This window comes from Myiozetetes cayanensis, unplaced genomic scaffold, assembly GCF_022539395.1.
Source record: "Myiozetetes cayanensis isolate MyiCay16 unplaced genomic scaffold, myiCay2020 scf1, whole genome shotgun sequence".
Taxonomy (NCBI): Eukaryota; Metazoa; Chordata; class Aves; order Passeriformes; family Tyrannidae; genus Myiozetetes; species Myiozetetes cayanensis.
In genome coordinates this window covers 56,537,126-56,550,692 of record NW_026086604.1, presented here as the reverse complement: position 1 = coordinate 56,550,692, position 13,567 = coordinate 56,537,126, and positions in this window count along the sequence as shown.

Below are 13,567 nucleotides of genomic sequence, written 5' to 3'. Positions count from 1 at the left end.
TTCAACTCCAAACCACTGGAGTTTTTAATTTTTTGAAATGCTAGTATTAGTGAGGGATGCCTTTAATACTCTGAGCAGGGCTTGAATTTATGTTTGACTTATCCAATTAACTTTTCTATATGTTAGTTATTTCATCATGTATGTGAAGCTGCCCATCTGCAAAGGAGGGCTAGAGATTTCAGTGTGATCCTGGGCTAAACTGGCTTATATGCAGTGAAGTATGCTTCTGCTTCAGGGAATTTGACCAATTTTCAGAAAGAGAAAGGTAGATTTAATAGGTTTTGGAGTAGAAAAAGCTTTTTCAGAAATGATCCCTTTGGAAACTTTTATTTAATGTCATAAAATCCTCTAAAAATTCTGAAACTCAGTTTCATTTCATGTGAAAATTTCAAGTGATTGTATGAAAGATGTATTTAACATTTGTATAAATTTCCTGTACCCTTATGAGTCAATATTCCTTCTGACAACACAAAAAAATGTGAACTACTAAATGAGTGATGATTCAGTGCATAACCAGCTTTCAAAAGACTCTTTCTCTATTTCTAGGCTTGTGCATGACCAAAACCTCTTTGGTTTGTTTTTCTGTTTGCCTTTCTTTTTCAACACAGCCTCTTCCCTTCTACCTTCAAACTACTCTGGCATCTAAATTACTTGAAAATCAGAAAGACCAAGCCTTTAATGTTCTGTCCACTTGAAAGATACCAAAAAAAAATTGAAAGAATTTTTCTCTTGTGGAGGATCTGAAGGTAAATATTATCACCTACGATAATTTGTATAAAAAGCTTCATGCTTTGTTCTTCTGCACAGAACTTGATCTTCAGTATCTAACAACTCAAACATAAATATCAGTATGATACTATGGGATTTTATGACACTGACAGGAGGGTGAAGCCTCTGTAATACACCATTGTGTTTGACATGAAGTTTCCAGGTGTTGTATGATTACCTGCCTAATGACTTTTTTTCTGTATAGGAGCATGGAGCTCCCAAAGGGGGTCTGCTTGTAAGACAATCATAAAGACATACAGTGATAAACATAGATAGATAGATAGATCTTTGCTTAGATATATAGTATGTTAAAAATGGGATGAGAAATAATAAAAGTTTAAAATAGATAAATCAATTAAAGAAAAATTCAAGAAATCTTCCAGAGGCCTTCAAGTATTTTTTATTTCTCATTGTACTGGACGACCTTTTTACTATTCAAAATGTAGAAATGTTGAAACCTAGTGCACTCACAGAAACTCTTCACAAACTACGATAGATATATGCAAATGGTGCTCAAAATGTTTTTGCTGCTCCAAACACCAACACTACCTCTCCAACCCCGGTGAAATACATTTTTTCCCCCAGTGGCCTGTTTATATTTGTAGGGTGATGCAGTGAAAAGAGGTTGGAGAACATGTTACTTTTACTCAAGAACAGTGTGTGAGAGCACACATAGGAAGGGAGGTGTATCTCACACAGGATCAGTCACAGAGTATGATGATTCAGTCTTCATGGTTTAAGAGTTGAAGGTGTGTCAGCTATAAGATAGATGGATGGATGGATGGATGGATGAATATAACACATATCCCAAGGGCCCCAAGGAGCTCCAAGAGTGTTTGAAGGAGTCAAATGTGAGCCCAGATCCACTCAGTTAGCTTTTAAGGTTTTTTGTAGTTTAGTGAGACTTTCTTTCCTAATGTTCAGCATGTAATGAACTGATTAACTGAATTTGAACTTGGGCCATATCCTTTAAATCTTTGTATGCCTTTTGATACAAGCCTATTGTTCCTCTTCAGGCAGCTTCCTTCTTGCATACTGACACTGTAGTTATCCAGTTTATATTTTATGTTGATTGCTGAGGAAAGTATTGATTAAAGGTGTCATCATGAGTCAAAAAAACTTTGTTTAGGCTTCAAGATGAATTGGAATTCAATTGCGCATTTCTCTGCTTACTTTTATAAAATGAGAGAATAACAACATAATTTACCTTGTGTTTTTTTTATCCCTGTGAGAAGCCATGGGATACTTGTAAAGAATATTTATGGCATTCTGAGGTAATTCCCCTGAATACAGCTGGCAAAAATCTATAAAAGAAGGATGATGCAAACTGTCAGAATGAAGCAGTTCGACAGGAGAGATATGAGTAGCAGCAATTGTGTTCCAGATGGAAACAGTACAAAATGGAGAAAAAATGGGCACATTTTCATATTAGAAAACTGATATTCATTTGCATGAATCTTCATACAAATTCCAACCCATATGTGGGAAAAAATAATGGGGAGGAAATAGAGGGGGTTATTCTTCAGCCTAAGTATCACTGGGAAGTAATGTTTGTGGATTATTTATAGCCTTTATTGTTTGTTCTTAAGTTACATGTAAGTAAGTTACATTACACTTAAAAACCAGTAATGAGCATATTGTGTAACCACAAGCTACCGACTTGTGATTGTTTGCAGTGAGTTCATAATTTCTGGTAGATCAAGAATTATTTCCTTAAAAAAATTGACAGTGATACATTACTTTTGGTTATTCTCATTTTTCAGTCTGCTTTCAGACAGAAATTATTTACATATTTACATATTGGTTTTTTGAGCACACAGTTTGCTGAGTTCTAGTTTTTTTGAGATTGATCCTGAAAGGCGAAATCCCTGACTCCCAGCTATGACTCACCAGATTGGCAGCACTGTCTTCCAGTGCCCAGCACAACCTGCTGAATTTGCTCTGACTATTGTGTTTCCACGACTAAAATCCAGTATGCAGCCAAGTCCTTAAATACCAGTAACTGGACAGGGTGGATGGGAAGCAGATTTTGATAGAATCATGGACTTAAACCTGGCCTGAAAACACAGTATTAATGTAGATTTAAATTCAATATTAAGTCCTACGTATTGTAAGCTATGAAATGCCATCAAGTCTTTCAGAAACAGAAACAGAGAAAGCCAATGAGAGAAAAAAAAATTAAAATTTGTTCTGTATGTACAGACAGTGCACAGAGAGACACTGTCTTAGGTAAATCATTATTGGTGCTCTTCCACAAGCAACCCTGCCTGCTATCATCATAGAATCACATAGGTTTGGGTTGGAAGGGATCTTAAAGATCATCTCATTCTGCCCCATCTGCTATGATGAGGAACACCTCTCACTAGGCTAAGTTGCTCAACCTGGCCTTGAACATTATCAGGCATGGAGCATCTACAATTTCCCTCAGCAACCTATACCAGTGCCTCAACATCCTCACAGTAAAGAATTTCTTCCTGCTATCTAATCAAAACCTACCCTTTTTCAGCTTAAATCTATTCCTCCTATCACTACCTGCCCTTGTAAAAAGTTCCTCTCCAGCTTTCTTGCAGGACCCCTTTAAGTACTTGGATATTAGCTTATATAATCCTTGTCTGACTGCAGCTGTAAGGAAGCTGCACGTGGTGATTTTTGGTAAAGTGAAGGCTTGTCATAGCTCTCATGCCACAGGCTCCTGGAAAGGGGGTACACATGCTTTGCTTAGTGCTGATGTCTCAGAACACATGACCTCAGTCTCTGTCTTCTAGATGAAAGCTGAGAACCTCAAGTGTGGTTGTGAAGCTGTTCTCAGTCATACCTCCCCTTCCCTTTCTCCAAATGGAAATAACTATATTGTTTGCTTTACTTTGGTGTAAACTTCTACATAGATAAAACCATATAAGTAGCTTTAACATATCTGTCACTGGCACATGCAACTTTTAAGAAGAGTTGTAAAAGATATAAAGAAATGTTTTTTGCTCTGGAAAAGTGACAATTACAGAGGCCAGATGCTTTGCAGTCTTCACAAAACTTATCTCCAGAAGTGGTTTCTGCCTTTTTACAGAACAGAATTGACATCTGAAAGACATGTCCGTGGCACAATAGTCTCTTCAGAGTTGCACTAAAATCCCTTTTGTCACCACAATGACAAAACACAATAAAGTAATAATGATACAGATTCAAGAGCATCACAAGCACAAAGTCATGAAAAGAAATGCTCTGAAATTCTTTTGGTGTTTTTCCCCCTGTGCTGTGGCTTCAGGCCTACAAAGGTTTATGTACATAAAGAGCAAAGCACAGCGGGAATGTTCATATGCCTCAAGTAAAACACAGGCTAAGACTTTCTAGGTCTGAGACTTTCAGTTAAGGTTATCAGAACATTAATTTCTCTAAAATATATATATAGTATATTTTATATATATATATATCAATTGCTACTTAAAGAAATTATTTGCAATGTGAATTTTATATTAAACCCACATATTATTCTTGCATTTGGCAAAAGTGTATGAGAGCTCTGGTTCATTGTTTAATTTAAACTGAATTTAGTGTTATTCAGTCCAATGCATCAAAAAAGCTTCAGATGTGAAATCCCTTGTGAAAGCTTCAGTATTAGAATTGGAAATGCTAAGTCTGCCTCAAAGTCCCTAATGTAAATGTCTGAAATTTAGTACAGTTACTTTCTATACTGAGTATTTTAACAATTCCCTGGAAGGAAAAGTACAAGGTGATGTGAATGACTGCTTCTGTGTCATCTTTTTTGCATGTGCCTATAGAAACCACTATTTTTCTATGCAGTCACATGCAGTAAAGCATGTTAGGTGTTAGAATGAAAGATTACCTGGGTCTACTACTCTCAAAGTTCTGGCTAAATCAAATTATGTGATCAGAGGTGTATGTGGTCTCCCAGAGGTATGGTCCAAACATATATCAAGATCCTTCAAAATAGTTCAGCAAGTTACTTTGCAAAAACATGTCTCTCACCTGTCACAATACTTCCTAGGAGAACAGGGAATGTCTGAACACTAATATAAGCCAAAGATTTGGCTCAGGAAAGGAAGTTCATTTTATATTCTTCTTCTAATGAAGCTGTTAAAAGCAAAGCCAATAACTATTCCAGATACAGTGACATACACTCCCTAAGTCCTGGATTTGGCTCTCAAGCTCTGACACTGAATATGTCAGCTTTGCCTCAATAGCTTCCTCCCTCTGTTCCCTTGAGAATCTCAGACACTAACTGGATTCTTTGAGTTCCTGATTGTAAGGAGAGACAAATACTGATGATCCCAGATGTCCTTATCCAGCCCAAATGAGCTTTCCTTCACAGTGGACTGTGCAAGTGTTCAACAGGTAAAGTTTAATCTCCTTTCCTACCTGCTTTGATGAGGACTGAAAGAAGCAGTGATGTATCACAAGTGTTTTCAGGGACATCCAATTTAGCAGCCACTGAGATGAGTGAGATCAGTCATACCTCATAATGCCATTGTTTAAAAGTAGTGGAGAGTTGCCATTGCACCTATTGCCATGGTTTGTGAGGCTATCGCTACAGTTGTAGCAGCCAAAACCTTTTTTTTTTTTTTTTGATAAAAGCCTTAGGTTCTGGAAGAGAACAACATAATGCTGTAATGATGCACAGTTACTGGACCTGCACTGGCTATGTTTCTTTTCAAAAGAAGACAAAGATTGCTATTCAGAGCTGTTTCTAATGAGGCAAGAACAGAAGTCTTCACAGACCTGAGAAAGCTAAAGGGGTGTGAAATTTTGTTCTAAGTAGTGGAGCTGAAACATACAGCAGCACAGAGCTGTGACTGAAGTGAGATGTCTGTAATTCACATCAAGGATGTGAACTCCTTAGATGGATGTAAATCTTCCTAGACAACATTTCAATAGCCATGGACTACTTTGGATTTTCTCTACCCCTATCTTAGATGAAATATCATTTTTGTAGGTTGGGATTGAATTGTAAGTGTTCTTTGGATAGGAATTCCTGTCTTTCTCATTTCAAGTAAATGAAGTTCTACAGCCAGATCCAGAACATTTCGCTCTAAAATGTTTGACAAAAAATGTCACCAGTGCATTAGTCTAATTACTGGTGAAAACTATGAACTCTGATGGAGGAAAAGTGAAACAAAACCATTACACAAATAAAAGCTGAAAGAAATACATGACTCAATCATCAACAACCAGAGATCCGTTTCAGTATCCTATGAGGGAGACTAAGATTTAAGTATTTTCAGTCTCTCAGATGTCATCAGAGTTCTCAGCAGCCATATGCTAAGTTGGAATGAGCATGTAAAACTGATCAAACACATCTTTTTCAACTATCTAAAGCTATAGTGTCTTGGTTGCATCACAAATTTATTTATTTCAGAAGAAAAATTAATTTTAAAAGGCCTGAATCTAGATGGGTTTGCTACCTACAAGGACAGTTACAACTCTGTAAAATGGACAAGCATTCTAAAGCAAGTAGCACTTTTTACATTCCTATTTTTGTAGTGTGCAGCTTGAGAAAAGTTACAGAAGCCTGTTGGCAGAGCAGTTGCTTTCTCAAAAAAAAAGGATAATTCTTTCAAGTAGAATAAAAAAAAAAAAGGCAACAAAAAACTGAGACAAAGTAACATATGAACAATAGAGTTATAGATTTCCTTCCATGCTTCAGACCATCATTAATGAGATGGTCTTCTACAGCATTGCTTTCATACCTGATTTGTATTCTGAAATGCTAAACTCAGAACTAAATGAAATCATTAATAATGTGATCTTCTATCTATGCCATATATTTTTATTTCAGTGGATTGTTTTCAGAAATGTCAGAGTCTTCTCTGTTAATACAAATTATCATGCATCAGTAAAAACATGTGATTCAGTATAACTTTGTTTTCCAATTAGAACTGGAAGGCCTGCTTTGAAATCTAGCTGAATTAACTAGTGAAGCAACGAACGAGGTAAAGCAGTTGAAGGCTGTGGCATCTCTTTGTTGTATTTCAAAGTCCTGTTTTAAGATTTTGTCTTCTGAAAATAAACATTCTGTATTTCAGTTTTGAATTTCACTTTCTGTGACATTGTATAACAACATCTCAGCTGCAGCAAGAAAATCAATGCAAAAATACAGTTTAACACCACCAGTTCTTCCTGACTCTCACATGGAACTAACACATAATACCGACATGTTCCTAATATATACACTTATAGTATTTAATATTTACAAAATATCTATTTGTATCTATATATATTATGAGATAGGCCATATCTGTAATTTACTATTTTATATATATATATATATATAAAAAATATGATATCTGTTGTCTAACATACAGAAACTTCTTTGAGGTTTATATATAAATATGGGCCATGATCCTGAAGGAATCTCCTGTAATGAAACTTGCAAGTGTGCTACATTTATAGCAATGTTTTAATTATAAATTTCATGTAAACTCTTTAATTGCTGAACTCAGTTGGGAGGTTCAGAAAGAGGGTATTTGGTGACCACGTACATTTTTGCAAGTGGAAGAGAATAAATTAAGTCTTTAATTCTGTTCTCTAGGAGTTATATTTTTAAAAATATTCTTTTCTTATTTATAAGATCAAGTTGTGAATTTGTAGGAGTGAAAGTGCCCAAAATTTAGGCATGCAAGCAGTGTTGAGCATTACATATAAAAGAGTGAAAAATACCTAAAGTGGGCAATGTTGAATGCTACGTATAAAAGAAACACGTATTTGTACTGGCCAAGCCCCATGTGTGCCTGGTGTTCTGGTAAACATTTCTCACAAATGCCTTTTCTTTTTAGACAAAAAATGTGTAGTCTTTGGAAGGCACACATCATTTATCTACTTAGAAGCTGTTATTCTCTGAAGAAGAAATCCAGAGAATAGCAGAGCTGATGAACATCATTGTAGAAAAGGCTTTGTTTCTGAGAATGAACCAAATCTTGAAAACTAGAACCTGTAAAACACATAGGTGACTGCATGCACATTACCTGAACATTTCTGATTGGTATAAATTTAGAAAAAATGGGCTATTTGCACCATTTTTTGTTCCATCTCTATCTCTAAATTCTCCCAAGCAAACCTGAACGACCTGAAAATATATTGGTCACACAGACGGATGACAGAATCAGAACAGGATGTTAGAAAAAAAGGCATCAAAAAAAAAAATTTAATCTTACAAAATATTATTCATCTCTCCTCCTAGAGTTGAAATTCCATGAAATAAGAGGGTTTAACAGAATATGGTGGCATGTTGCTAAGTACTAGCCATTTCACTGAAAGGCAACCACTTCTGGTAGAGTACGTAAGGTACCGGCATTACAAACTTGTCTTAGGAGACTGCATTTAAATATCACTGTACAGCCACATGCTGGAGCCCCTGGTGGTCTAGTGGTAAAGGCGTGGCGCTATCACCTCCGAGACCCGGGTTCAATTCCCGGTCAGGGCCACTCCCGGGCAGGTGGGGCTCGTTAGCCCTTAAAGGCAACCCACCTACGTCCTGAGGACCTCGCTGCCACCGTCCAAGCTCGCTTGGCCCCGGCAGATGAACCTTAGGATTAAAGGGTGGGCTCAGTTCCACGCACACTGTGTCTCACCTAAAAAATCCAATGGGCAGGCTGGAAGGTGTCAAGACCTTCCCCGGATCTTCGCTCGTGAAGACTGGCCATTACAGCCACATGCAAGAGCTCTTGTACAACAAGAATGCTATGTAGTATTTATGTTTATTCATTGCTATGAAGTGTACAGGGCTGTACTTCACTGAATCAATTAGGTTGGAAAAGACCTCTGAGATGATCGAGTCCAACCTGTGACCAGACACCACGACGTCAATTAGACCAGGGCACTGAGTGCTGTGTCCAGTCTTTACTTTAACACCCCCAGAGACAGTGGAGGTGACTCCATCACCTCCCTGGGCATCCATTCAATATTAAATCACCCTTTCTGTGGAGAAGTTCCTCCTAATATCCAACCTAAACCTCCCCTAATGAAGCTTAAGACGCTTCATCCTGTTGCTAGTTGCCCGAGAAAAGAAACCAACTCCCACCTGGCTACAACCTCCTTCCAGGTATTTGTAGAGTGATAAGGTCCTCCCTGAGCCTCCTTTTCCCCAGGTTAAACAACTCCAGCTTGCTCAGCCGACTTGTGCTCCAGGCCCTTCACCAGCTTCGCTGCCCTTCTAATAAAATTATTGTCACATAAAAATTTTATGGAAGACGAGTTTTGACAGTTGTTCAATAAGTCTGCATATCTGCAGATAAAATGTTATGATGAAAACATCAGTGAATGTTAAGATACAACATTCAGAGATCAAAACTCATATTAAATGGTATTAAATCAGAGCTCTGTGATTGCAAAAATTCTGTCTTATTCTTTTTTTAATGCCATACTTTCACTGTTTATTTAATTTTAAATTATTAAATATTTCATTAGCATTTAAAGATATTTTATGAAAGAAAATAAAATTTCATGTCTCAAAACAGACTTCATCTTGGGTTGTTCTGATATTTTTACATGAAAAAACAAAATTTTCTTACACTTCTTTCAATATGTAAAACATTTCTGACATTCTATGAGAATATGATATTCCATATGAGAATAGGTCGTGTAAAATCCTCCATCTATAGTCCTCACATTCAAGTGAAGGGAGACCTTTTGAAATTGAGAACTGTCACCTGATAAAAACTTATGGTGAATCTTCCTATGCAGGGAAAAATACAACTGCCTTGGTTGATATGAGAGATGCTAGGACTCTGGGACAAGAAATGAAGTTTAAGTATCTCTGTGATCAAAACCTAATTTCTTACATAATTTTTCTTTGTATTGTGTACACTTGAGAACGTTGTGCATGTTTTTAACACACAGTTATATAGTCTTGGCCATAGCTTGTAGCTACAAGGTAATAGGCCATGGTGTCCTGATAGGATAGAGAATTAAATACGGATTTGAATTTACAAAGCATTCTTTTAGTCATGCTGATGGTGACATTTAACACAAGGACTGCCTTCATACAGGGTGGATACCTCAGTTGATTTATCCACAACTTACGGTTAATACGGAGGTCATTGCTGGGTGGATCCAGAAGACTGCACTTTCTCTACCCTCACATTATATGTCAAAGGTGTGTTTGTAGAAAATACAATCAGATTTGTTAAATCCCATTTGTTTACAATTTAAATTGTTTTTTGCAGGCCAAATAAACCACAGTTCACTGATCTAAATGGTAAAATAAGGAGTCAGCACCTTGGCTGGAAGCACTATGAGGAGTGGCTGAGGTCACTTGGTCTGTTTGGCCTGGAGGAGACTGAGACCTCATTGCAGTTACAACTTCCTCATGAGGGGAAGAGGAGGGGCAGACACTGCTCTCTTCTCTCTGGTGACCAGTGATAGGACCCAAGGGAACAGCCTGAAGTTGTATTAGGGGAGGTTTACGCTGGATATTAGAAAAGGTTTCTGCACCCAAAGGGTGGTTGGGCACTGGAACAGGCTCCCCAGGGAAGTGGTCACAGCACCAAGTGTGACAGAGTTCAAGAAGCATTTGGACAGTGCTCTCAGGCACATGGTGTGACTCTTGTGGATCCTTCTGTGCAGGGACAGAGCTGGACTCAGCAATCTGTATGGGTCCCTTCCAACTCAGCATATTCCGTGATTCTGTGACCAGGTCACAAACTTATATTACGGGTAAACAAAAGAATGCTTCACGTCAAATGAATATTTCTTCTTTCTCTGTTTTTGTATATGTAACATTGAGATAATACATGCAAATATCTGAAGTAATTTCAGGAACAGATATGTAGTATTTTCTTTTGGAAAGGAGTGTTCTATTTTGTTTGGCATTATTGTAAATAATGTATGGAAAACACTTGGGAGCTACTGATCAAAATACCTTTCTGTTGATAACTTGATTTAGTAGATGAGACAAAAAGCTTTTTCCCTTGAAGCTGTTGGCTTAAATGAGTTCAAGGTGAGGGCTAGCTTAGGAAAGGCTCTAAAGAAATGAGCTCTTTCATTTCTTGTAGAACTCCCACACCGTCAAGTTCAATATGTCCCTGGTAGAAATGTTTGTATTCTTGGCAAAATGCTGAAAAATGGCATGAGCTTGATTACATGCTATTTTTTGCAACTACCACCAACTTTTTGAACTCAAGAAAGAGAACTGCAAACATCTTTCCTGATACTTTAGAAGCTACACTTTCTGAAATCACAACTAAGATGCATTTTCCACATTAATAATTTCAAAATCTGTATTTTCAACCTTGCCACTCACAAAAAAAAGGGAAAATGCTGAAGTAACTACATAACTCCATGAAGGCTGAAGTTTTATTCCATTAAGGACAATATTTATTAGAAGTAGTGCATGGAACTGTTTTCTAATAGACATCATAATGTCATATAATTAGATATTTTATTAGAAATAAATATTCTTCTTTTGTTATTCCCCCCCTTCTATTCATGCTGTACTGATTGGTACTGACCATTCTTTTGCTAGTTAGCTATCTAAGAAGAGGTTTTCTGTACATGTGGGATTCATTTCTTGTACTAAAAAAGGCAAGACTTAATCTTTTTTTTCTTTTTCTCCTGTGGGTGCATATCGGATTTAAGGGCTTTTCTTAAGTTCTCTTTAATTGTTATGCTCATCTTTCCTGAAAGTAGCAGACAGAACTGATGACATGCCATCATTCCCTCACCACTGGGCCTTACGTTGTAAGCCATATAAAAGAAGGTACAAATCTTTTGGCTCTACTTTCATTCCTGGTTTATACAACACAGTCATAATCAATGGGTAGGGTGACCTAGAGAGAAATAATAGCAGCTCCCCAGTGTACCAGACCCATGTAAGATTTAGTGTTGGTATCTTCTAGAGGAATTTCTATGGTCCTTTTCACTGTCTTGCAGAATAGGTGCTCCCTTACAGCCACAAATTTGTTCCTGTTCTGATTTCTGATAATTTTAATGCAATACCCTTTTCAGCTTTCTGCTCTCATTGCTCCATGAAGTCAGGAAAAAGACCATTAAACACGAGTATTTCAGGCTTAGTATAAATTTCTCATTTGAAATAAGGAGCTATAGGTTAGGAATTCCCCGCACACTGCTTAGCTGCAATTTCAGGGCATGATTAATTTCTCGGTGCAAATCATGAGGCAGACACCCTCAGGGGTTCCTTGCTTCTACTTAAAGCAGAAGATTGAAACTGAGGAGTGCTCATTCACAGAAGAGATTGTAATTTTACTGTTGACGTACACACCCGCAGATTTTCCTCTCTGTCAAGAGCTACCACTTAAATGTATATGTATATGTATACTTTCTGATAAATTCCTTTCAAATTCTGAAGTCTTCAGTTTTAGGATCTCTAGGAAAACACCATATGCAACGAGAAATGCAGTTCACAACAGACAGAAATACATCAAAATGCAACGCTTTTTCTCAAAACTTCATTGTCAGAGCTCTGCCTCACCTTCCCTCGCGTTGCCGATAACCTCTCAGCAGCAGCCCCACGGGCTGGCCCATGAAACAAGATTTGCAGGCGGTAATATCTGATGATAACCTTGACTGTGACATACATCATCATTACCGCTCCATAAGGCAGGGGCGACCCACAAGCCCAGTGCACCCAGGCAGCGAGAGGGGGTGGCCACTCGCTTTCCTCAGCCTAATGCCGCTAGGGATTTTCCCTGCCTCCCTGGCCGGGGTGCGACTCCCGCTCCCTCCTCCCTCCCAGCCCCCCACCCCGCGGCGGCCCCGCCGTCCAGCCCAGCCCGCCCCGCCAAGGGCGCGACTTCCCGCGGCGCCGCCAGGTGGCGCCACGCGACCGCACTTGGAGCGGAGCCGCGGGTGGGGCCGGCGGGGGCCGGGTGGGTCTGGCCCGGGAGCGGATCCCGGCTCGGGAGAGGGTTTGAGAGCGGGTGCCAGTCCGGGAGCAGGCGCTGGGCTGGGAGTGTATCGGCGAGGGGGTCCCGTCCAGGAGCGGGTCGAGGAGCAGGTCCCGGTCCGAAAGTGGGTCAGGGAGCGGGTCGCGGTTCGGAAAGCTGAGACGCCCCGTGAAAGAAATACTTTAATAAAGGGGAGCCGCCGCCGATCTCTGGGCACCGAGGCGCGGGGGTACGGGCGTGGGAATGAGGCTTTTCAGGGTGCGGCGTGGAGCCTTACGGCATGAAGTGCCTCAACCAAAGTGTCCCTTTTAGTGATCATTACTATTATTATTATTATCAGAATTATTAAAGTCTATGAATTCCAAATAGTTCCCAGTTAGCGATGCTGCGTTGTTCGGCCGCAGCAGCGCTAACGTGTCGGTGGCATATTGGTATAGGTGCGGCTCAGCACGACGGGTTTAAGTAGAAATAAAGGAAAAAGGAGGCGAGGGAATACGGCTTTTCCCTGCCGCCGGTGACACCCTGCGGCGGGGCGCCCCGGAGAGGCTGTCCCAGTGGGAATACCGCGCCTCGCCGCGGCTGCTCGCGATGTGCCGGGGTGCGGCTCCAGGGAGCGGGGAGCGGCTCCAGGGAGCGGAGCGTCTGGCCGGGGCAAGGGCTGGGCTGCGGGGTCGACGGAGGTGCCGTGGCCACGCTCTGCTCCGCTACCGGGGTCTGAATCCCTGCCGCGTGTGTGTGTGCGTGTGTATGTGTGTGTGTATGTGTGCGTGAAGAGGGGAGGAGGGAGGAAGTGGGGTGGTGGTGGTAGCGGCTGGCGGGAGGGGGATGATTATTGGCAATGGGCGGGAGAGAAAGAGGCGACTCCTGTTTCCTTTTCTTTCTGCCAGCGCAATCTCGGCTCATTTTCTCTGAGCAATACAAGTTCACGGACGAGCTACCTAGCCAGC